Source organism: Oncorhynchus nerka, linkage group LG4 (genome assembly GCF_034236695.1).
Source record: "Oncorhynchus nerka isolate Pitt River linkage group LG4, Oner_Uvic_2.0, whole genome shotgun sequence".
NCBI lineage: Eukaryota > Metazoa > Chordata > Actinopteri > Salmoniformes > Salmonidae > Oncorhynchus > Oncorhynchus nerka.
Window position 1 is genome coordinate 10,244,862 of NC_088399.1, and position 26,571 is coordinate 10,271,432.

The 26,571-nt window shown below is 42.7% G+C and overlaps 1 protein-coding gene across 1 annotated transcript in view; it reads left to right on the top strand.

The window, feature by feature from the left end:
• Positions 1–26,571, top strand: part of chsy3 (chondroitin sulfate synthase 3) — a 183,194-nt gene that overhangs the window by 72,492 nt on the left and 84,131 nt on the right. The gene's annotated exons all lie outside the window — the stretch shown is intronic.

Sequence of the window (26,571 nt, forward strand, 5' to 3'; positions counted from 1 at the left end):
CCAGACTATAACTGTGTTCTATATCCCAGACTATAACAGTGTTCTATATCCCAGACTATAACAGTGTTCTGTATCCCAGACTATAACAGTGTTCTATATCCCAGACTATAACAGTGTTCTGTATCCCAGACTACAATATTATTCTATATGTCGGGGTAGGCCTTCATTGTAAATAAGAATTTGTTCTTAACTGACTTGCCTAGTTAAATAAAGATTAAATAAATAAAAAGTCACTAGACAGTCCCTCTGAAAAGTCACTAGACAGTCCCTTTGAAAAGTCACTAGACAGTCCCTCTGAAAATGCAATAGACAGTCCCTCTGAAAAGTCACTAGACAGTCCCTCTGAAAATGCAATAGACAGTCCCTCTGAAAAGTCACTAGACAGTCCCTCTGAAAAGGCACTAGACAGTCCCTTTGAAAATGCACTAGACAGTCCCTCTGAAAAGTCACTAGACAGTCCCTTTGAAAATGCACTAGACAGTCCCTTTGAAAAGTCACTAGACAGTCCCTTTGAAAAGTCACTAGACAGTCCCTTTGAAAAGTCACTAGGCAGTCCCTCTGAAAAGGCACTAGACAGTCCCTTTGAAAATGCACTAGACAGTCCCTTTGAAAAGTCACTAGACAGTCCCTTTGAAAAGTCACTAGACAGTCCCTTTGAAAAGTCACTAGGCAGTCCCTCTGAAAAGGCACTAGACAGTCCCTTTGAAAAGTCACTAGACAGTCCCTCTGAAAAGGCACTAGACAGTCCCTTTGAAAAGTCACTAGACAGTCCCTCTGAAAAGGCACTAGACAGTCCCTCTGAAAAGTCACTAGACAGTCCCTCTGAAAAGTCACTAGACAGTCCCTCTGAAAAGGCACTAGACAGTCCCTTTGAAAAGTCACTAGACAGTCCCTCTGAAAAGGCACTAGACAGTCCCTTTGAAAAGGCACTAGACAGTCCCTCTGAAAAGTCACTAGACAGTCCCTCTGAAAAGTCACTAGACAGTCCCTTTGAAAAGTCACTAGACAGTCCCTTTGAAAAGTCACTAGGCAGTCCCTCTGAAAAGGCACTAGACAGTCCCTTTGAAAAGTCACTAGACAGTCCCTCTGAAAAGTCACTAGACAGTCCCTCTGAAAAGTCACTAGACAGTCCCTCTGAAAAGTCACTAGACAGTCCCTCTGAAAAGGCACTAGACAGTCCCTCTGAAAAGGCACTAGGCAGTCCCTCTGAAAAGGCACTAGGCAGTCCCTTTGAAAAGTCACTAGACAGTCCCTTTGAAAAGTCACTAGACAGTCCCTCTGAAAAGGCACTAGACAGTCCCTCTGAAAAGGCACTAGGCAGTCCCTCTGAAAAGGCACTAGACAGTCCCTTTGAAAAGTCACTAGACAGTCCCTCTGAAAAGTCACTAGACAGTCCCTCTGAAAAGTCACTAGACAGTCCCTCTGAAAAGTCACTAGACAGTCCCTCTGAAAAGTCACTAGACAGTCCCTCTGAAAAGGCACTAGACAGTCCCTCTGAAAAGGCACTAGGCAGTCCCTCTGAAAAGGCACTAGGCAGTCCCTTTGAAAAGTCACTAGACAGTCCCTTTGAAAAGTCACTAGACAGTCCCTCTGAAAAGGCACTAGACAGTCCCTTTGAAAAGGCACTAGACAGTCCCTCTGAAAATGCACTAGACAGTCCCTTTGAAAAGGCACTAGGCAGTCCCTCTGAAAAGGCACTAGACAGTCCCTTTGAAAAGGCACTAGGCAGTCCCTCTGAAAATGCACTAGACAGTCCCTTTGAAAAGGCACTAGACAGTCCCTCTGAAAAGGCACTAGGCAGTCCCTTTGAAAATGCACTAGACAGTCCCTCTGAAAAGGCACTAGGCAGTCCCTTTGAAAATGCACTAGACAGTCCCTTTGAAAATGCACTAGACAGTCCCTCTGAAAAGGCACTAGGCAGTCCCTTTGAAAATGCACTAGACAGTCCCTCTGAAAAGGCACTAGACAGTCCCTTTGAAAATGCACTAGACAGTCCCTTTGAAAATGCACTAGACAGTCCCTTTGAAAAGTCACTAGACAGTCCCTTTGAAAATGCACTAGACAGTCCCTTTGAAAATGCACAAGACAGTCCCTTTGAAAATGCACTAGACAGTCCCTCTGAAAAGGCACTAGGCAGTCCCTCTGAAAAGGCAATAGGCAGTCCCTCTGAAAACGCACGAGACAGTCCCTCTGAAAAGCCACGAGACAGTCCCTCTGAAAAGGTTACTCACATCAATCCCATTTTCCAATCTCTGTGAAGTATCTGACATGGGGAATGCTTTTTTAATTGCATATGCAAAGGACAGATTGTTATCTCTTTCTGTCACTGTAGAAAAACGGTGTCACGGACCAATAAGAAGCAATGATATCTCGATGACCTCCTTCCATCAGCTCTGTCACAATTGCCTTTTGGCAGGAAGTCTTCATTAATCATCCCGCTTTGTTAGTCCCCGTAACCTGGAAATAATTGGCACTGAGGACCTTGTCGCTGCTTCCACAACGTCGCAGCATGTCTTGTCAACACATTTCCACGACACCATAGTGTCACAATACAGCAAAACCCTCTCCAAAGGATTATATTGCAGATGAGGCCCCATGAAGACGAAAAGCCTTGACATCTCCATTATATTCTCGCAGCAAGCAAAGAAAAGAGAATTGGGCTGATTTCAATACGGAGAGCATTGTTATCACCTGTCCTCTTTTCTTCTGGATATGCCCACCCACAGTAGACATACTGTACAGTTAGTTGAAGAGGAATGCCAGTATGTTACGCTGATTACCACAACAATGGCTCCCGCATTCTCTTCATCTTCAGAGAAGTTGCAGTGGCTTGTTAATTTGGCATATTTCTGTAAACTCTCATTAACCTTGGAATGTCAAAAAGTACTCATCATTTGAAGCTGTAGGCTTTCATTGTTGCCGCTGTATGATTAAAATGACTGGAATTAGCATAATATAAACATTTCCCCCATTGAAATTACCATTAAAAAAAACAAAAAAATCACATTGTATTCATTTCTGTCATTCGTTTTGAGCCCGACACACGGAAACTCTAAAACAGCACATACTGCAAGTCCTTTTCAAATACATGGAGATATTATTCATCGTATACATCGTATGATCCAATTCTAGGCTGCTAACCAATGGTAATCACTCCTCTGTCGGTACCCATTGGTGACGATCCCGTGTTCCCAGTTGGCACTTTTGATTGATGGGGTCACAGCGTGACTGCAAGGTAAACGTGCCCTTCCCTGATGGATAGGGGACAATACGTCCTACCATGGGTTTAAACCCTGACCCGAGAGCCAGAGGTCAAAAAAAGCGCTCCCTCCCCTTCAAGGTCTGCATTGCAGACACATTTGCAGCGGGCATACTGTGAGAATATCCTCTGCCCCTTGCTGTACCAGACAGCCATGCTCCCGTCCCCACTAAAACAGTCACGGCTCTCCCATCAGGAGCAGTCATTGACATTCCCAAATTGCGATAGGAATCTATATCTATTTGAGCTCCTCTCTGACATTCCCATCTTTATTTAACTGCCGGAGTTTAAGTGGACCGCGGAGAGGTGATATTATGACCCGATAAACCAGAATAGAATAGAATTATCAACCTGTAGAATATAATTATTTACTTCCTGTAGTAAAAGTGCATGTGGTGCGCGCCCTCTGAACGTCGATACTGAACACAAATATAAACACAACAACAATTTCAATGGTTTTACTGAGTTGAATTGAAATACATTCAGTAGGCCCTAATCTATTGGTTTAATCTATTGATTTCCCATGACTGGGCAGGGGCATAGCCAATCAGAATGAATTGTTCCGCACAAAAGAGCTTTATTACAGACAGAAATACCCCTCAGTTTCATCAGCTGTCCGTGTGGCTGGTCACAAACGATCCCGCAGGTGAAGAAGTCGGATGTAGATGGTCTGAACACAAGGTCTGCGTTCGTGAGGCCAGTTGGACGTAATTGCCAAATTCTCTAAAATGACATTGGAGGCCGGCTTATGGTAGTTGAAGGCAGCTTATGGTCAGTTCTCTGTCAACAGCTCTGGTGGACATTCCTGCAGTCAGCATGCCAATTGCAAGCTCCTTCAAAACACAATTGTGTTGTGTTACAAAACTGCAAATTTTAGAGTGGCTTTTTATTGTCCTCAGCACAAGGTGTAATGATCATGCTGTTTAATCAGCTTCAGGTGGATGGATTGTCTTGGCAAATGAGAAATGCTCACTGACAGGGACGTAAACACATTTGTGCCCAGAATTTTAGAGAAATAAGCTTTTTTTTTGTGCGTATGGAACATTTGTATTTCAGCTCATGAAACATTGGACCAACACTTTACATGTTGCATTTATATTTTTGTTCAGTGTTAAATTAAAACAGATAAGAAGATGGACTCCCGTCGCCATGGAGAGGAGGGGGGTTCTAGAAAAAGAAGGAAGGCGAGAGCCTTAATTACACACCTGACCGTAGACTTTCTGCCTGAGGTGCACACACATGAATTATGAAGGGCTAGAGGAAGATGAAAGGGAAGGAGGGAACTTTGCCTCTCTGCCTCTCTCCCTGATTACTGACATTATGTGTCTGCAGTGATGTACTGGAGAGCAGCGAACTCCCATGGCAAGAACGTGCAGAAGACCCACGGAGTTCTGCTGCTCTAGTTACATCTGAATATCGGAGGCCTAAAGCGGCTTGGCATCCTTACTGTCATTCTGGATGACTGAATAGGGTGTCAGTCCATTTCGGAGAGTCTCTTGTCTTACATTAGGCAGGTACACAGAACAAGCATTATTTTTTTTGTAGTAGCCTATATCCTAGGGGTTTGTGTGGTAAGTAGGATGATGTCTATGGGTCACCCGATATGCTTCCTGTAGTTACAGGGGCAGCCTCTGCTATTTCCGCTCTCACTTCTCAACATAAGTTGAACACATTAAATGTTTTTTATATTTTCCAAGCCTCCAAGTATTGTCAAGTCATCATCAAGAATTGACTAAAGTATTTAAATGCAGCTGAAGGGGGTGTTTCTGTGAAGGTGGTGTTTCTGTGAAACCTGCCAGCTACGTTTCATCCAACTGACAGTCATCCAACTGCACACTTCATGTGTATTCATACTGCTCAGATTATTCCACAAGCTGGCAAACACATTGACTGTTGTCAACCGCGAGCAGCCGAGGGGGAAGAAATGTGTGACTAGCCGAGACATTCTCCCGCACTGTTTGTCATCTTCGGTGTTATTCGAATGGTAAAACCACAGCTTGTGTCAGCTCAGTTGTCAATACCCAGTCTGTTGCAAGGAGTTTGCCCTATCTCCATCTGCAGGGGCTAAAGAGTGTCGTTCCTCCCCGACATGTGGCTTTCATCATGCCTGCCTCCCGCCACATGGGCAGCAGCAGAATCCTCTTTTCAACGTTCTGTTGCATTAGCTCCACGTCCCCCGCTTTTCTCTCTGCCTGTTTGTTACAACGTCCCTTTTGAAAAGGTGCGACACCTGAACTGTGACATTTCCTGTGATGTTTTTTTTGAATGATTATATTGTAATAGGACCACTCTATGGGTTTATACTTATCCTGTTTCCACTTTTACTATCTCAGATATTAGGTAAAAAGTGTTACTTACGCTTGAAAGAGCATTGAAGAATGTTGAAATCAGTTCAACACCCCGCGCCACATCTCTACAGAGTGCATTGCGATGCAGGCATAAAACTATTCCCCTAAGAGCGATTTATTTTCCTTTTGAGTTTTCATACCGTGAGCTCCAAAAGTATTCAGACAGGGACACATTTTTCCTTGTTTTTGGCTCTGTACTTCAGGACTTTGAATTTGAAATGATACAATTGCTATGAAGTGCAGACTGTCCACTTTAATTTGAGGGCATTTTTATCCATATCAAGTGAATCGTTGACCAATTACATGACTTTTTGTTCATGGTCCCCCCCATTTTAGGGGACCAAAAGTAAACTTTTCCGTAAGGAATGATGATGGCCCCTTGATTGTTCTTCTTGCGCAATGCAATGAAATATTTTGACAGCTGCCCTATCTAAAATGCAGATAGGAAATTAATTAATTTCTACAAACTTGTTGGATGCATTTGCTCTTTATTTTGGTTGTGTTTGAGATTATTTTAAGGATAATAATAATACGGATAATAATGAATTAATCATGAATAACAGATGCACAAATATCATACCCCCAAGACATGCTAAATACTAAATACTAACCTCCCCTGTCATTGTAATGGTGAGAGGTTAGCATTTTTGAGGGGGGGTATGATACCTGTACATCTGTAACTTCCTCACTTGTCATTGTTCACGATTTATTTAGGATTATCCATAATCATGGTAGCATCCATATTACTGTAGAAATGTATAGAAATATATATTCTTATTTACAGTACAAGTGACTCCAAAATGACATAATACATTATTTACCATTAAACTCTATTGGGCACAAAATCATCTGAAACACAACCAAAACAAACAGCAAATGTATCCAACAAATTTGCAGAGTCACAAGCCTGATGTTTTAAAAAATATATATATTTTACCAGGCAAGTCAGTTAAGAACAAATTCTTATTTTCAATGACGGCCTAGTAACAGTGGGTTAACTGCCTCTTCAGGGGCAGAACGACAGATTTGTACCTTGTCAGCTCAGGGGTTTGAACTCACAACCTTCCGGTTACTAGTCCAACGCTCTAACCACTAGGCTACCCTGCCACATGTAGTAATTGCGTGCTAAGAATATGGGACCAAATGCTAAACTTTAATAAACATAAAAGTGAATTTGTCCCAATAAGTTTTGTCCCCTAAAATGGTGCCCACTATGTATAAAAAAGTGCTGTAATTTCTAAACGTTTCACTCGATATGGATGAAAATTACAGCTGACAGTCTTGCACTTTAACCTCATAGTCATTGTATCATTCCCATTCCAAAGTGCTGGGAGTACAAAACAACAACACATGTGTCACTGTCCTCATACTTTCTTGGCCAGGGCGCTCTTGAAAAAGAGATTTTAATCTCAATGAGCCCTTCCTGGTTAAATAAAGGTCAAATATTATTATTTTTAATTTGGAGCTCCCTGTATACTATACATGTGTTACATTTAACCTCACTTTGCCCTCATTGACTTCTGCACAGTCTGACTGGGTTTCAACATAAATACATATTCCATGAGTTATAAAAGAATGTTAACATTGCAGAGAGCAGCTGTTGTAGGATACGTATTCGCCATCCCCTGAACATAAAGAGGGCTGGATGCCACAGACCAGTATACTATTATCGTATAACATGAAGGGTTTTGACTTCAAGGGTTTGATGCTTCCTTTAGTTTCAGAACGACGAATGAGGGGAATTCTCTCCTGAACCTAAAAATGTTTTCAACTTTCTTTTTTTTTTTTAACTATAAATAACACTCTGCCTCTCATCATGCAGATGTTTTTAATCAAGTCACATTTACATGCAGTGCACGACTAGGCCTGTGCAGTCAGTCTCTTGGCGACGGCTACAGTACACAGTGGAAAGAGAGAGTCATGGTTGTAAAAAATCCCTGCGTTAAAAGTAGACAAGCACCATTACATGAACCTGTAGTGAGGTAAAGATACACATCCAGGAAAGACATGCATTCCCTTGTTAGTTTACAGGCCTTGTGGGTTCCTGGGTCTATTCCCCTGTCAGTTTACAGGCCTTGTGTGTTCCTGGGTCTATTCCCATGTCAGTTTACAGGCCTTGTGGGTTCCTGGGTCTATTCCCCTGTCAGTTTACAGGCCTTGTGTGTTCCTGGGTCTATTCCCTTGTCAGTTTACAGGCCTTGTGTGTTCCTGGGTCTATTCCCATGTCAGTTTACAGGCCTTGTGTGTTCCTGGGTCTATTCCCTTGTCAGTTTACAGGCCTTGTGTGTTCCTGGGTCTATTCCCTTGTCAATTTACAGGCCTTGTGTGTTCCTGGGTCTATTCCCTTGTCAGTTTACAGGCCTTGTGTGTTCCTGGGTCTATTTCCTTGTCAGTTTACAGGCCTTGTGGGTTCCTGGGTCTATGCCCTTGTCAGTTTACAGGCCTTGTGGGTTCCTGGGTCTATTTCCTTGTCAGTTTACAGGCCTTGTGGGTTCCTGGGTCTATTCCCTTGTCAGTTTACAGGCCTTGTGTGTTCCTGGGTATATTCCCTTGTTATCCTTAGTAGTTCCTTATTTATAGTACCTCGGCATTATCCTTAGTAGTTCCTGATTTATAGTACCTCAGATTTATCCTTAGTGGTTCCTGATTTATAGTCCCTCAGCATTATCCTTAGTAGTTTCTTATTCATAGTACCTCAGCATTATCCCCAGTATTTCCTTATTTATAGTACCTCGGCATTATCCTTCATATTTCCTTATTTGTAGTCCCTCGGCATTATCCTTGGTATTTCCTTATTATAGTCCATCAGCATTATCCTTAGTGGTTCTTTATTTATAGTCCCTCAGCATTATCCTTGGTATTTCCATATGTGTGGTACCTCAGCATTATCCTTAGTATTTCCTTATTTATAGAACCTCGGCATTACCCTTAGTAGTTCCTTGTTTATAGTACCTCTGCATTATCCTTAGTAGTTTCCTTAGTTATAGTACCTCAGCATTATCCTTAGTAGTTCCTTATTTATAGAACATCAGCATTATCCTTAGTATTTCCTTATTTATAGAACCTCAGCATTACCTTTAGTATTTCCTTATTTATAGAACCTCAGCATTATCCTAAATATTTCCTTATTTATAGAACCTCAGTATTACCCTTAGTATTTCCTTATTTATAGAACCTCGGCATTACCCTTAGTAGTTCCTTGTTTATAGTACCTCAGCATTATCCTTAGTAGTTTCCTTAGTTATAGTACCTCAGCATTATCCTTAGTAGTTCCTTATTTATAGTATCTCATAACCGTTTCCTCATATTATTGGGGAAGGAACTTGATTCCAGATGCTCGTGTTGATCTGGAGATGTCCCCTGAAGGGGAGAAAGGACATTTATTTTTCTATTGTCTGTCCTTAAGGGCTTGTTGACAAGTGAGGGAAGCTTGGTTCTTTAACAGGGTCACTACTTTACATTGCATGGAACCATCTAGAGCCATTGGCTGTCAAAGATAAATGTTAGTTATTATACAACAACCAGCAGCATTGTCTACAATCCAGGGTGGTTTTGACATGTGAAGTCTCCAATATACAGTAGGTGGAGCATTTTCAGTTCTCATGAAAAATTACGTGGATTTAAAGTATTTTAGATAAGGGCCAAGCTGATGTTATTGGTGACAGTATTGATTTTAGTTATTATATATATATATATATATATATATATATATTTGTTGGTATAAGGAGATTTCTTGCCTGGTTCACCAATTACTTTGCAGACAGAGTTCAGTGTGTCAAATCGGAGGGCATGCTGTCCGGTCCTCTGGAAGTCTCTATGGGGGTGCCACAGGGTTCAATCCTCGGGCCGACTCTTTTTTCTGTATACAACAATGATGTTGCTCTTGCTGCGGGCGATTCCCTGATCCACCTCTACGCAGACGACACCATTCTATATACTTCCGGCCCGTCCTTGGACACTGTGCTATCTAACCTCCAAACGAGCTTCAATGCCATACAACACTCCTTCCGTGGCCTCCAACTGCTCTTAAACGCTAGTAAAACCAAATGCATGCTTTTCAACCGTTTGCTGCCTGCACCCGCACGCCTGACCAGCATCACCACCCTGGATGGTTCCAACCTTGAATATGTGGACATCTATAAGTACCTAGGTGTCTGGCTAGACTGTAAACTCTCCTTCCAGACTCATATCAAACATCTCCAATCGAAAATCAAATCAAGAGTTGGCTTTCTATTCCGCAACAAAGCCTCCTTCACTCACGCCGCCAAACTTACCCTAGTAAAACTGACTATCCTACCGATCCTCGACTTCGGCGATGTCATCTACAAAATTGCTTCCAACACTCTACTCAGCAAACTGGATGCAGTTTATCACAGTGCCATCCGTTTTGTCACTAAAGCACCTTATACCACCCACCACTGCGACTTGTACGCTCTAGTCGGCTGGCCCTCGCTACATATTCGTCGCCAGACCCACTGGCTCCAGGTCATCTACAAGTCCATGCTAGGTAAAGCTCCGCCTTATCTCAGTTCACTGGTCACGATGGCAACACCCATCCGTAGCACTCGCTCCAGCAGGAGTATCTCACTGATCATCCCTAAAGCCAACACCTCATTTGGCCGCCTTTCGTTCCAGTTCTCTGCTGCCTGTGACTGGAACGAATTGCAAAAATCGCTGAAGTTGGAGACTTTTATCTCCCTCACCAACTTCAAACATCTGCTATCTGAGCAGCTAACCGATCGCTGCAGCTGTACATAGTCTATCGGCAAATAGCCCACCCATTTTTACCTACCTCATCCCCATACTGTTTTTATTTATTTACTTTTCTGCTCTTTTGCACACCAATATCTCTACCTGTACATGACCATCTGATCATTTATCACTCCAGTGTTAATCTGCAAAATTGTAATTATTCACCTACCTCATGCCTTTTGCACACAATGTATATAGACTCCCCTTTTTTTCATCCTTTTGTGTTATTGACTTGTTAATTGTTTACTCCATGTGTAACTCTGTGTTGTATGCTCACACTGCTATGCTTTATCTTGGCCAGGTCGCAGTTGCAAATGAGAACTTGTTCTCAACTAGCCTACCTGGTTAAATAAAGGTGAAATAAAAAAATTAAAATTTCCTCAAACTATGTGATCTGAAAATAGACCATCAGCATTCAGGCTGTCTAGACTAGCGTACAGACCTGCTCCTATAACCTGAGCGGGAGGAAACAATCTGTTCCAGACACTCCCAGCTTCTGCTGGCCAGCTGGGACAAAGGCCTCATTCTAAATTGGCATCCTAATCCCTAGATAGTGCACTACTTGTGACCCTGTGGGCCCTGGTCAAATGTAATGCACTATATAAGGATTTGGGATGCCATTTGGGATGTCTGTCCTGTAGACACTCCCATGTTATCTGGCAAGGTCCTTCTTCAGCCTCTCTTCCATTATTTTACCTTGCAGTCTCAAGATCATTATTACAAAATGTCAGCCTCTGCATGGAATCAAGTTGTAACACTCCTTTGGAAAATGTAATAATAATGCAGAAAGCAGCTTGGTATTTTCGGAATACTTTAAATTACATCCAAAGAGAGTCCTTCCTGGCTCAAATAAGAGTCCCTGAAGGCCTACTCTCCCAAGCCGTAGAGTTTGATGTGCAGTCCCTCACTGCTGATGCTATGGTAATGTAAAATAGTGAAATATCTTTATGGCTTCATTTCATAGATATAATGCATTTAATCATCGCTAGAGGCGGAGTACTGCAGCATACAGTATGTGGATCAGGGCTTGTAGCAGAAGGTTGTGGGTTCAAAACCCTGGTGGTCCAAGCTTTATACCTGGATCAATCAATCAGACGTTCTTCAGTAAATATATCGCTATGGAAAATGGATAACATTTTAATAAATGTATCTGTAAAGTGCCCTGGGGTATGTGCCAAGCTAAAAGCTTGCTCGTAGTTTTTCTATGGACATGCAGTAAGCACTCTGTTGAAAGAACGCCTTTCCATTACATAACCTTTGCTGACCTCTGCATGTCGTTGCTAGAGGGATGAATAGCAATGATATTATTGTAAGGACTGGGGTGAACAGAAAGGAATGCTATTTCAATAGCTATAATGTTATGTTTGTGGTTGAAGGACTGCTTTAAAAAAATAAAAATTAAAATCAGGAACAGCAGGCAGAGAGAGAGGAGTGATTTCGTATCGGACGTGAGTGATTTCGTATCGGACGTGAGTGATTTCGTATCGGACGTGAGTGATTTCATGGTGACATGTTTGGAGGCCTTTTTTTTTTTTTAAACGTTGTTGATTTTCCTCCTTCTACTTTTCCAGTTACTAAAGTGGCATCTGCCTGTCTTGGGCCTTGAAGGCTTCCTACGTCCTCTCTTTGGGTTAAAGGAAGGCCCTTGCAGCATTGCTGCATGGGAATTCAGAGAGGAACACTGGGAGAGCAGAAGTCCAGAACACAACCTCTTCCTCATCCCCATGCTGTATGAGCTTACCGGTAGAAAAGACAAACTATGTTTCAGACTAGGAAAACGGACCAATTATTTAGGTTGTCTTTCATCTGTGCCTCCTAATACATGTATTAATACATGCTACTCTACTACTTCAGTATATATTTTTATGTAAAGCAGGAGACTTGTTGGCTGTCGTCCAAATCCTCCAAGGCTTTCGTTGAGGGTATGTCCTCAGGACATACACATTTGATCAATTTATCAATTTATGTATCTTCCAGATTTACCTCTGAATTCATGTTGTGTCTTTAATATGAAATCTTAGAAGCAGAGCAGCCTTGTTCTGACTCGTAATGCAGAGTACGTTAATGGATCTATCAAGTCCTTAGGCTCTACAATCTGTCAGTGTGTTTAAACATGTAGAGATGCCTATTTAAAAACAATACAATCTACAGGCTGTTGATGTATTCATCGGGACATCTGCAGGATCCCATCAACCTGAAGCCCTAAGGCAGCCGGTTTTGGCAGCCGAGGCGACTCCCCAGACGGAGTTTCCCTGCATCGCTATGGATTCCTGATTAGGACATCAAAGCCATAACTTTTTCCTAGATCTTTCGGTCAGTTGAGAGGGTGGTCATTAATTAAAGTCTGGGGTGCTGACGCCAGGCCACCCTGTGTGTGTGTGTGTGTGTGTGTGTGTGTGTGTGCGTGTGTACGCGTGTGTACGCGTGTGTGTGCATGTAGTTGGATTTCTTCATAGTGAATAATAGGCGCTTCATTGAAAACATGATGTGATATTGTTGAAAACATGATGTGATATCGTTGAAAACATGATGCGATATCGTTGAAAACATGATGTGATATCGTTGCCTCCGTCACCTGATTTATTTCCATGAGCTCATTTTCTGGGTGGATTTGCATTTGCTTGCATCAATTGGCCACATCTATGCTCAGCGGATTCAGTCGTCTACCCAGCATTTCTCCCCATTTGTGTAGCCTGAAACTTCATCTCCCTCTATTTGTAATATTAAGTGAAACAATTGGACCGGATGGACCTATTTTGGCTGTTAAAGGCTTTTTCCCTCAGGTCCTTTAATAACTTTTAACATCCCTAGTTTAGATAACACAGGCAGCATAATAGCTTGCAAGCATTTGTTACAGCAGTAATACAGTAATTAATTGATTTCATTTGAATAATTAGACCAGTCCAACTTTGCTGCATCAGTGGAATGTGTTAGACCGCGCGCCGTAAAGACTGCTGATGAAGAATTTAGTCAGTATGCAAAGAGGCCACATCAAAGAACGCAGAAGCACAGCGTGCAGCGCTGTTAGAGCTCCTATCAGCAACAAGCTGACCACAAACAGCATTGGTGTTGAGCTTAAAAGCACTTCCTCAAACAGGGGAAATGTGTCTTATCTGTTCCAGTGCTTGATGTATTCAGAACGTCATCAGTGTACAACACTTTCATTTTATTGATTTATTTATTACGTTTATTTGAATGAGGACAATGTACAACAGAACATAAGTCTCACAAGTGAGAAATGAGAAGTTTAGATTTATCTAACGTGTCCTTTCCATCTGCAGTCCCCTGGGCAGGTGAACATGTAGCCATGACAACATTATATCCAAACAGACATCAGATGTTTAAAACAGAGGTCAGGACATAACACTTCGCAGACTAGTATGGTGCTATCCATTTCATGATGTGTCATGAAGACATGTCTAAGGATGATATGACTTGTTTCAGTCACTTTAACGTAAAGGCAACGTTGGTAAGTGAGTAGTCATGTTCAGCCCGTGCACCTTGCAAATGAAATGAGCGACGTTTAGACCAAATGAGTTATTGTGTGACCTCTATGACATTCCACATGATGTAATTCCACAAACTGTTCCATTACAAATGACACAGCAATTTCTCAGAACGCCCCAAACTCCTCTTTCCCAGTTCTGACACGCTTTTTAAAGAAAGTCAAAGGTGCAATTGTTCAGGGGGGTTAAAGATGCACACAATAAAGTTTTTTAATTCACTGGGGTAATTTTCCACGCATTGCACAGCCAGTCAGAGCTTGTAACACCATGGTTTTACAGTGTCACCCTAACATGTGAGAAATGCTTGCTTTACAATGCCCTTAACAACGAAAAGCAATTCTGAGCTCCGCTCTCTGGTTTACACTCTGAAAAGGTCTAATGCCAGGGATGCATAATGAGCCACCAAGTACTGACTGCATACCAGGTTGAATCCACAGTAACTGTGTAAAGAAAACGTATTTGAAAAGCAACCAACGAGAAACATACACACATTAAGTCTTTAGCAGGTCGGTGGCTAATGCTAATAGCTTGTAAGACCTTGCCACCCTGCATCTTGCTTTAGCTGACATAGAGGGGATTCAGTGGCAGACTCTGGAGCTGAACAAAGTGGACATGGTGTGGGAGTAGGTACTCAGGGCCAGCCCAACACTCTGGCACACACATGGCAGGGTCTATGCTCTCAACAGGCAGCACATTGTCCAGGAGAGTAAATACTGGGCCGGCGAGGCTGGAATGATCAGACTCTTAGTCAAACAGTCCTGGCCCAGGCTGCGGGCAGACTTTATGGAGCTTTGAGTTCTGGACAGGTCAGGAAGATTGGCCCGATCGGGACTGAGTGGGAAGGCGGGGAGGTGCCGCCTGCTGGCGTGGATGCTAGCATACTAACAGTGGGATCTTTAAGATATGAACGCAGTTACAGTGTAGGAGAAAGTTTAAAGTATACGAGACAGTGAATGAGGATGGAGGTTACATTTCAGTGGATGATGATTTATTCCACCTCACACGGAATATCAACTAGTTTATGCTGTGGCCCCATGTTTGCCTTCACTTGGAATAAACAGCACGGTTAGCATGTTAGCACGGTTAGCATGTTAGCACGGTTAGCATGTTAGCATGCTTGTTGGCAGTTATTATTGATCACTCCGTCCCATCACATCTTGTAGTCAGTTTTAATTAGTCTTATGCTGGGGATTTTTTAATTGACGACCACCCATTCAGAATACTTTCTCCTTCCGTTCTCCTAGATTCTGATGAGGTCTTCTTGAGCTGTAGCTAACAGAGGAGTATTATCCAGCGTCTTGAATATCGCCAGAAAACTGTAGATTTGGTTCCTTTGGGAAAGTCTGAAACTTGGTATGATTTATTAGGTTCTATAAGCTGAGCTGACTCTACGAATAGATAAAGAAATACCATGTTTATCAAATAAATAAGGTCTGTATGCAGCAGTGTATCTCTCGAAGCGAAGTTTTTTAATGTTTTTTTATTTTTATATTGATTACTTGGAACAGCCATCTGCCCATAACATGAGCTAATCCAATATAGGCTAGTGCTGAACAGACAAGCTCCTCAGCACGCCTTCTACCATCGCTTCAGAAAAATCTACTTCAGGGCAGAAGCGAGGATGAAGTGGTTGTTTCATACAAGGTCCATACATCTACAATGTATGCGATAAGCATTGCATTACACTCATGAACCACACCAGAGACAACACACACATTTACATTCTACATCTTAAGCTGTACTGTATATTGTGAGGTATATATAGTGACATGTAGTAAACACACTATAGATATTTTAGCATTCATATTTTAGTATTACTAGCATACCCATTGACATTCAAGCTTTCATAGCTTGATGTTTATGTAGTGTCCATATAAACTGTATATGTAGTCGTTTATTATGTGAAGTCTGTTCGGTGCAGTAAAAATTTAAAAGGTGGAGGCTCCCCCAAAAAGGTGCACTATGTGTAAATCGCTCCGCCATTTCCTGGTTGCTAAAATTCGATTATAGTTTGTGTAATTTCAGTTTATGTAACAAAACAAACAGTCATCGTGTAGAGAATCATTGTACCATATAAACCGCTGTGAAATACATTTTCCATAACCTTTTCAGCCGTTTGAAGCTGGTGTACAAAACCGAAAGTAAAATACACAAAAACTAAACTTATGAACGAGAAGCATAGAAATAGCACACATAGAACAGATCTATTGCTTCTTAGACTTGCTTTCAATAAGAATGACAGATCTATAACTTACATTTCTTTGTGAATTTGGTCAGGTTGCCCAAAAAAGTTACAGATTGTAACTTTAAGATATTTTCCCCTTCCCCTTCACCCCCCGAGAGCAGGCAGAGGGTTTGCCAGAAAAAACACTGTTGCACAGTGAGTACACTATAGTGGAAAGAATGGGCCTATTTTTTCTGACCAGGAGAGCTGCACAGCTGATGGGGTGTATCCCTTCCCGCTGTACTGACAGGGCTCTCCCTTCAGAAATACTTTAAGAAAGCACACACAGACAATTTCCAGGCAAAGCCAGTGAGTGTGTGAAAGTCTGTTGTTTGCTAATGCACCTTGCAATAACATGTGGCTTTCAAAATGGTGGAGGTGAGGGACTGTAGAACAAGAGGGACCTTAAAGACAGCCACAGAGTTGGCAGTTGCCCAGGGGGTAAGGATCTAGGTGGGACGTAGGTTGTTAATTCGAACTTGAGCAAAAGTGAGTTTTCCAAAAATGTTTACTCATGAGGCCCTCATACTCAATATACAGGGTGATATCCACAGACCTACTGTAGCCCTGAACTGGACACTTTGTTTAAGGGTGATATCCACAGACCTACTGTAGCCCTGAACTGGACACTTTGTTTAAGGGTGATATCCACAGACCTACTGTAGCCCTGAACTGGACACTTTGTTTAAGGGTGATATCCACAGACCTACTGTAGCCCTGAACTGGACACTTTGTTTAAGGGTGATATCCACAGACCTACTGTAGCCCTGAACTGGACACTTTGTTTAAGGGTGATATCCACAGACCTACTGTAGCCCTGAACTGGACACTTTGTTTAAGGGTGATATCCACAGACCTACTGTAGCCCTGAACTGGACACTTTGTTTAAGGGTGATATCCACAGACCTACTGTAGCCCTGAACTGAACACTTTGTTTAAGGGTGATATCCACAGACCTACTGTAGCCCTGAACTGGACACTTTGTTTAAGGGTGATATCCACAGACCTACTGTAGCCCTGAACTGGACACTTTGTTTAAGGGTGATATCCACAGACCTACTGTAGCCCTGAACTGGACACTTTGTTTAAGGGTGATATCCACAGACCTACTGTAGCCCTGAACTGGACACTTTGTTTAAGGGTGATATCCACAGACCTACTGTAGCCCTGAACTGGACACTTTGTTTAAGGGTGATATCCACAGACCTACTGTAGCCCTGAACTGGACACTGTGTTTAAGGGTGCCTCGGAGCCTGTGGATAGCTTGGCCCACACAGCTCCATGGTGTCAAAATAAAGAATGATTCTCCACTATCACCACTAGCACCACTACATCTAATTGCAAGCAGTTTAAGAAACAGGAAAATGAAAGAGGTTTCAAGCAGTGTTGGCTGCTTGAAACCTATATATTGTTAATACAGTAAAACGTCTTGCATATCTTGTACTAACACACATCAAATAATGCAGGGATTTGGATTTTTGCATATTTTACAGATAAACGAATGAGTGTATTTTTCTCTATCTTTCCCACTTATGCTCCTGGGCTCATCATTCATGGGGATATCATTCAAAGTTACTTTCAAACTCACCATTCATTATTTAGAAATCATCACTGAAAGGCTGTCTCTTCACCCGTGCTGCTCGAAAAATATTTTGCAGAATGCAGTTGTGATTATTGTGACAGGGATGTTAGTGTCTGTTCACACAAGAGGCCCTCAGCGTGATACAGACCTGCTGCAACGTTTGATCATATGGAATACATTAAATGACCTAACAGCATGGGAGGTAATCACACTGTGTAGTGCATATAGATGTACCGTACATTTGTGAATTATTCAGACCCCTTCAGACTTTTTTCCCACATTTTGTTACGTTACAGCCTTATTCTAAGAAAATAATTAATCCCTCATCAATCTACACACAATACCCCATAATGACAAAGTGAAAACAGGTTTTTAGAAATGTTTGCAAATGTATTAAAATGTTTTTTGTTTTTTAAAACAGATACCTTACTGTTAGGATTGTGTATTGGAGGCGAAGTCAGGTGCAGGAGAGCAGAGTGTAGTGAACTGGCACACTTTTTATTCTGGTCAAAATGACAGCACAAAGTAACGTAAAATGTGCCCAAAACACGGAACATAGACAAAAAGTAATGCGCGTAACAATATCCACAATATCAAAATACACGTAACACAAACAATCCTACACAAAGACATGATGGGGAACAGAGGAATAAATACATATTAATTGATTGGGGAATGAAAAGCAGGTGTGCAGGGAAAAAGACAAAACAAATGGATACATCAAAAATGGAGCGGCGATGGCTAGAAAGCTGGTGACGTCGATCGCCGATCGCCGCCCGAACAAGGAGAGGAGCCAACTTCGGCGGAAGTCGTGACACTTACCCTTTGCTATGAGACTGGAAATTGAGCTCAGGTGCATCCTGTTTCCATTGATCATCCTTGAGATGTTTCTACAACTTGATTGTGCACCTGTGGTAAATTCAATTGATTGGACATGATTTGGAAAGGCACACACCTGTCTATATTAGAGGTCGACTGATTAATTGGAATGGCCAATTAATTACGGACGATTTCAAGTTTTCACAACAATGGGAAATCGGTATTTTTTGACACTGATTTGGCAGATTTTTTATTTATTTTTACAGCCGTATTTCATCTTTATTTAACTAGGCAAGTCAGTTAAGAACACATTCTTATTTTCAATGATGGCTTCGGAACGGTGGGTTAACTGCCTCGTTCAGGGGCAGATCGACAGATCTTCACCTTGTCAGCTCGGGGGATCCAAACTTGCAACCTTACAGTTAACTAGTTCAACGCTATAACCACCTGCCTCTCATTGCACTCCACAAGGAGACTGCCTGTTACGCGAATGCAGTAAGCCAAGGTAAGTTGCTAGCTAGCATTAAACGTATCTTATAAAAAACAATCAATCAATCATAATCACTAGTTAACTACACATGGTTGATGATATTACTAGTTTATCTAGCGTGTCCTGCGTTGCATATAATCTGACTGATTTGATTTGATTTGATTTTGATTTGATTTGACTGAGCATACAAGTATACAAGCATACAAGTATCTGACTGAGCGGTGGTAGGCAGCAGCAGGCTCGTAAGCATTCATTCAAACAGCACTTTCGGGCGTTTTGCCAGCAGCTCTTCGTTGTGCATCAAGTATTGCGCTGTTTATGACTTCAAGCCTATCAACTCCCGAGATGAGGCTGGTGTAACCGAAGTGAAATGGCTTGCTAGTTAGCGGGGTGCGCGCTAATAGTGTTTCAAACGTCACTCGCTCTGAGCCTTCTAGTAGTTGTTCCCCTTGCTCTGCATGGGTAACGCTGCTTCAATGGTGGCTGTTGTCGTTGTGTTCCTGGTTTGAGCGCAGGGAAAAGCGAGGAGAGGAACGGAAGCTATACTGTTACACTGGCAATACTAAAGTGCCTATAAGAACATCCAATAGTCAAAGGTTAATGAAATACAAATGGTATAGAGGGAAATAGTCCTATAATTCCTATAATAACTACAACCTAAAACTTCTTACCTGGGAATATTGAAGACTCATGTTAAAAGGAACCACCAGCTTTCATATGTTCTCATGTTCTGAGCAAGGAACTGAAACGTTAGCTTTCTTACAATGGCACATATTGCACTTTTACTTTCTACTCCAACACTTGAACATGTTTCATTATTTATTTGAGGCTAAATTGATTTTATTGTATTATGTTAAGTTAAAATAAGTGTTCATTCAGTATTGTTGTAATTGTCATTATTACAAATAAAATAAAATAAATTGGCCGATTAATCGGTATCGGCTTTTTTGGTCCTCCAATCGGTATCGGCGTTAAAAAATCATAATCGGTGGACCTCTAGTCTATATAAGATCCCACAGTTGACAGTGCATGTCAGAGCAAAAATCAAGCCATGTCGAAGGAATTGTCCGTAGAGCTCAGAGACAGTATTGTGTCGAGGCACAGAGCTGGGGAACGATACCGTAAAATATCTGCAGCATTGAAGGTCCCCAAAAACACAGTGGCCTCCATCATTCTTAAATGGAAGAAGTTTGGAACCACCAAGACTCTTCCTAGAGCCTATCGCCCTGCCATACTGAGCAATCGGGGGAGAAGGGCCTTGGTCAGGAAGGTGACCAAGAACCCGATGGTGACTGACAGTGCTCCAGAGTTCCTCTGTTGAGATGGGAGAACCTTCCAGAAGGATAACCATCTCTGCATCATTCCACCAATCAGGCCTTTATGGTAGAGTGACGAGATGGAAGCCACTCCTCAGCAAAAAGCACATGACAGCACGCTTGCAGTTTGCCAAAAGGGACCTAAAGGACTCTCAGACCATGAGAAACAAGATTCTCTGGTCTGATTAAACCAAGATTGAACTCTTTGGCCTGAATGCCAAGAGTCATGTCTGGAGGAAACCTGGCACCATCCATATGGTGAAGCAGGTGGTGGCAGCATCATGCTGTGGGGATGTTTTTCAGTGGCAGGCACTAGGAGACTAGTCAGTATCGAGGCAAAGATGAAAGGAACAAAGTACAGAGAGATCTTTGATGAAAACCTGCTTCAGTACACTCAGGACCTCAGACTGTGGCGAAGGTTCACCTTCCAACAGGACAATAACCTAAGCACGCAGCCAAGACAATGCAGGAGGGTCTAGGTCAGGGTTTCCCTTGTGAGCCACTAGGTCAGGGTTTCGGGACCCCAAAGTGTGTATGTTTTGGTTTTTGCCCTAGCACTACACAGCTGATTCAAATAATCAACTTTATCATCAACCTTTGATCATTTGAATCAGCTGTGTAGTGTTAGGGGGCGAAAAACCAAAATGTGCACACAGTGGTAATCTCACTATCTTTGACAGAATATCTTTGACGTTTTGAGTGGGATAAAAGTTAGCTTGACACTGAGCTGAACTGCTGCTCGTGTACAGGCTTTGATGTGCGATACAACAGGACATCAAAATCATGCTTCTGTATGATGATATCGGTCACATATCATCAATCTCTCTTAGATAATCGCAGGAATTGCAACCTGTGCAATGAAAGTGTACTGATTTCTGTATAAAAAAAATAGTTTTAGCTTTCTCACTTACACAGCCGTAAAAAAATGACTTTAGTTCTGCAAATGTGACAAGACTACTTTCTCTTTCTCCCAGTGACAAAGACACTTAAGCGTTCTTGTGAAATGGCGGGACAAAGGAGAGCTGGGAAAAAAAGCTGTTAGCAGTTCTCCAGACATCTGGGCTATAATTACCAGCTCTTGTGTTTGCAGTCGTTAGTTGTGCTCAGAGGAAATCAAAGGAAACTGCTGTCTTTTATTGAGCTCAGAGGCAGCATGGGTAAAATGTATATATCTGCTTCTCTCTCTGCCTTTAGTTTTCTCTTTACTTACATCTAGTTACCTATATTACAGTCACATTTAGGCCCCGCAGAGTGAGGCAACTTTCCCCACTGTTTAGGTCTTCAGGTGTCCCATAGTTTTCAGCATTAAGCGTATTATTGTGTTTGTGGTAGGTCTCTTTCTCATGTATCTATTTATCTTAGACCCCATTAGCTGTGTGTTTGGATGCCCTGAGATACAGTGGGGAAATGTATCTGCTAGGAGGGTAAGGAGTGGGCAAGACAGTACTATCAGTTTCTAACTCTGCTCTTTTCTTAAAAGTGATGTAATTGTCCGGCAGCTATAGATCTCGCCATCACGGTTGACAACTCCATTGTGTCCTCGTCCCAGAGCGCTAAGAACCTCGGCGTGATCCTGGACAACACCCTGTCGTTCTCAAATAACATCAAGGCGGTGGCCCGTTCCTGTAGGTTCATGCTCTACAACATCCGCAGAGTACGACCCTGCCTCACACAGGAAGCGGCGCAGGTCTTAATCCAGGCACTTGTCATCTCCCGTCTGGATTACTGCAACTCGCTGTTGGCTGGGCTCCCTGCCTGTGCCATTAAACCCCTACAACTCATCCAGAACGCCGCAGCCCGTCTGGTGTTCAACCTTCCCAAGTTCTCTCACGTCACCCCGCTCCTCCGCTCTCTCCACTGGCTTCCAGTTGAAGCTCGCATCCGCTACAAGACCATGGTGCTTGCCTACGGAGCTGTGAGGGGAACGGCACCTCAGTACCTCCAGGCTCTGATCAGGCCCTACACCCAAACAAGGGCACTGCGTTCATCCACCTCTGGCCTACTCGCCTCCCTACCACTGAGGAAGTACAGTTCCCGCTCAGCCCAGTCAAAACTGTTCGCTGCTCTGGCCCCCCAATGGTGGAACAAACTCCCTCACGACGCCAGGACAGCGGAGTCAATCACCACCTTCCGGAGACACCTGAAACCCCACCTCTTTAAGGAATACCTAGGATAGGATAAAGTAATCCTTCTCCCCCCTTAAAAGACCTAGATGCACTATTGTAAAGTGGCTGTTCCACTGGATGTCATAAGGTGAAAGCACCAATTTGTAAGTCGCTCTGGATAAGAGCGTCTGCTAAATGACTTAAATGTAAATGTAAATGTAAATATCGCTTTGGCATGCCTTGTAAAAATTGCTTTGGCATGGACTCAGAAAACCATATGAGGTTTGCCTCATCTGTTATCCAGCTTCACACATATTTGATAGTGACAACTTTTCCAACATAGACCTAAATGTTGTATTAAGGATACCAATTCCGTATCAAAAAACAAATGTTAGAATGTTGTATATTTGCGCATAGATACACACTGAGTATTGCACAAGTTTGCATTCATCCTCTTCAATTAAAGCTACCTGTTTTGTAGCCTTGTTCAGCGATGTGGCTGAGGGCATAGATACCTGGTGCACTAGGCGATCTAGTTGGCTGGAATTTTTACACGGGTGTGCAATCCCTCCACCACACTGGCCTCTTTTAACAGAACAGGGAGAGTGAGGAGCAACTCCTCTGCGCCTGCTGTTAGCAGCTGTTAACTTGGCCTCTCTCTGGGACTCCTTGTATTCATTACAGCTCCAATGACCTTCCCTTATCCTCGACAGAAAAGTGCCCAGCACCACGCAGACCAGGGAGGATTGAAAGGGCCTGCCTAAACAAATCAAATACATGGCTCACACACTACCACTGACCTGCCTGTCTCATTCAGTTGGGGAAGAAGAGCACTGCTAAAAACACTAAGTTAACTGTCGTGCCGGTGTGTTCATGGAGCATGAGAATACACAGATTCTAAAACAGACAGCACCCACATGACACACAGTGACAGAGAAAGACACAACACACAGTCAGTGACAGAGACAGACACGACACACAGACAGTGACAGAGACAGACACGACACACAGACAGTGACAGAGACAGACACGACACACAGACAGAGACAGACACAACACACAGACAGTGACAGAGACAGACACGACACACAGACAGAGACAGACACGACACACAGACAGAGACAGACACGACACACAGACAGAGACGACACACAGACAGTGACAGAGATAGACACGACACAGACAGTGACAGAGACAGACACGACACACAGACAGTGACAGAGAAAGACACGACACACAGACAGGGACAGAGACAGACACGACACACACAGACAGTGACAGAGACAGACACGACACACAGACAGTGACAGAGACAGACACAGACAGTGACAGAGACAACACACAGTCAATGACAGAGACAGACACGACACACAGTCAGTGACAGAGACAGACACGACACACAGACAGTGACAGAGACAGACAGTGACAGAGATAGACACAACACACAGACAGTGACAGACACGACACACAGACAGTGACAGAGACAGACAGTGACAGAGACAGACACGACACACAGACAGTGACAGAGACAGACACAGACAGTGACAGAGATAGACACGACACACAGACAGAGACAGACACGACACACAGTGACAGAGACAGACACGACACACAGACAGGGACAGAGACGACACACAGACAGTGACAGAGACAGACACAGACAGTGACAGAGACAGACACGACACACAGACAGTGACAGAGACGACACACAGACAGTGACAGAGACAGACACAGACAGTGACAGAGACAGACACGACACAGAGACAGACACGACACACAGACAGTGACAGAGACAGACACAGACAGTGACAGAGACAGACACGACACACAGACAGAGACAGAGAAAGACACAACACACAGTCAATGACAGAGACAGACACGACACACAGACAGTGACAGAGACAGACACGACACACAGACAGTGACAGAGACAGACACGACACACAGACAGTGACAGAGACAGACACGACACACAGACAGTGACAGACACAGACAGTGACAGAGATAGACACGACACACAGACAGGGACAGAGACAGACACGACACACAGACAGTGACAGAGACAGACACGACACACAGACAGTGACAGAGACAGACACAGACAGTGACAGAGACAGACACGACACACAGACAGTGACAGAGACAGACACGACACACAGACAGTGACAGAGACAGACACAACACACAGACAGTGACAGAGACAGACACGACACACAGACAGTGACAGAGACAGACACGACACACAGACAGTGACAGAGACAGACAGTGACAGAGACAGACACAACACACAGACAGTGACAGAGACAGACACAACACAGAGATGAGTGAGGAAATGTCTTTGATATAAGGTCATTGTGAGGACATGTTTGTGTAAGGGCAGACATCGCAATGGGAGTGAGATGTCAGTCACTCTCAGCATGTCTCAGTGCTGAGGTAACAGAATTATGGGTACTGCTGTGCCCCTGAGGCCCCAGCCATAACTTCAGAAAAAATAGCATAATAAATATTTCTACAGGTTATACCGTTTGTAGTAAAATTACATAATATCACCAGAGGAGGTAATGTAATCATAGTATTTACAGAAATGAAATCTGTTTGATAGTATTTATAGGTGTCAAAGAATACATGGCTAAAAAGTCATCATCACGGCTTCATTTAGTAGATAATAACCCAAGAACCGGTCTGCCATTTCTCTGTTGGAAAATCTGGCAGAGATAGCCGTTTTATTGACTTTTTATTCAAAAATGCAATATATTCCTAAATGAATGTGGAAGCCCACAGTAAGTTGAAGCACACAGTAAAAGCAATGAGTTACTGCAGCAATATGATAAATACAGCTATTGCTGCTCATAATGAGAATCCATTTTTAACTCTGCGATTATGAGGCAGCAATAGCCTTTCAGTGTTATTGTAGAAAACTGCAAGTGCAATCTGTATGGTAATTTTGATACCTAACGTTGATCTAAAACGTTGCCCTAGTAGAATTCACCCTGCCTCCCAATTGTATTCCTTGTGCCAACATATTAAACACATTGAACCCTTCATAAGTACTGGTATTAATTAAAGGAATACTATGTTTGATTTGCTTTTGAATCCTTATTGTCCACATTTATAACTGAATGCGGTATTTTAGACTCTGGGCTGTATTATCCTGGGTTTTACACCCCTCTGTTACAGCATGTTCCCTGGTGAGAGAGAACAACACCTCTGAAATCCATGGCGTTTAGAGCCTACAAGTTGAAAGCTAACTGATAAGACCTTCATCATCGATGCGTATGATTCTGCCTCCTCCATATGCCATAGAGAAAAATGGGAGAAGGGAAAATTATGTTTAAAAAAAATTTCAACCGAAGAAACAGTGATACACAACAGCTAATTAAACCGCAAACCTTTTGGAGACCTACTCATTCAACCTGCCTATGGGAAGTTTGACATATTAAGAAAATGAATGAATGCAGAATTTGAAATGGCATCTCTAAATGCTGTTACCCTGCCCTCAAAGATTAGCTTTGACGGATGTGTTCGAGAGGTGTTTACAAATTGGAGCAGTCTCGTGCTCAGACTTGCTCCCCAGGTATCAGTGTTTTGACACAGAAGGTCAAGTCCATCCCATGTATCCTGGGTGATAGATGCTGCTCACTTGGGTGAGGTTCTAGAAGAGTTCAACTCATTGAGCTCTCAAGAAATCCCCTTTTTCCTCTGTAAACAAAGATTTACGGCAGACCTCAAGGATCTGTCTTTAGCCCGCACAGGATTTATTCTGCACAATACACTGGTAAAATTTGAAAATAAGTAATCATTCGTTATTTTCAACTTCTGGTCTCGCATGTAACTTCTCAAAGGATGAAGCAATACTCACATTCGAGACTGTGTGCATACATAATCCATTTGAATCCTCCATCCAAATCAATACATTTAGTAAAGTTAAATGACAGAAAGACGAATGTAGAAAGACGAATGTTTACGTGTCTCTCTCGTTTAAAAAACATGGTTTACTTTAATTACTTTGTTTAAAATACAGGAAAAATGTTATTCAAATCTTTGGGACAAATCTCTGAATGTCCTTGAGTGGACCAGCCAGAGCCCGGACTTGAACCCGATCGAACATCTCTGTAGAGACCTGAAAATAGCTGTGCAGCAATGCTCCCCATCCAATCTGACAGAGCTTGA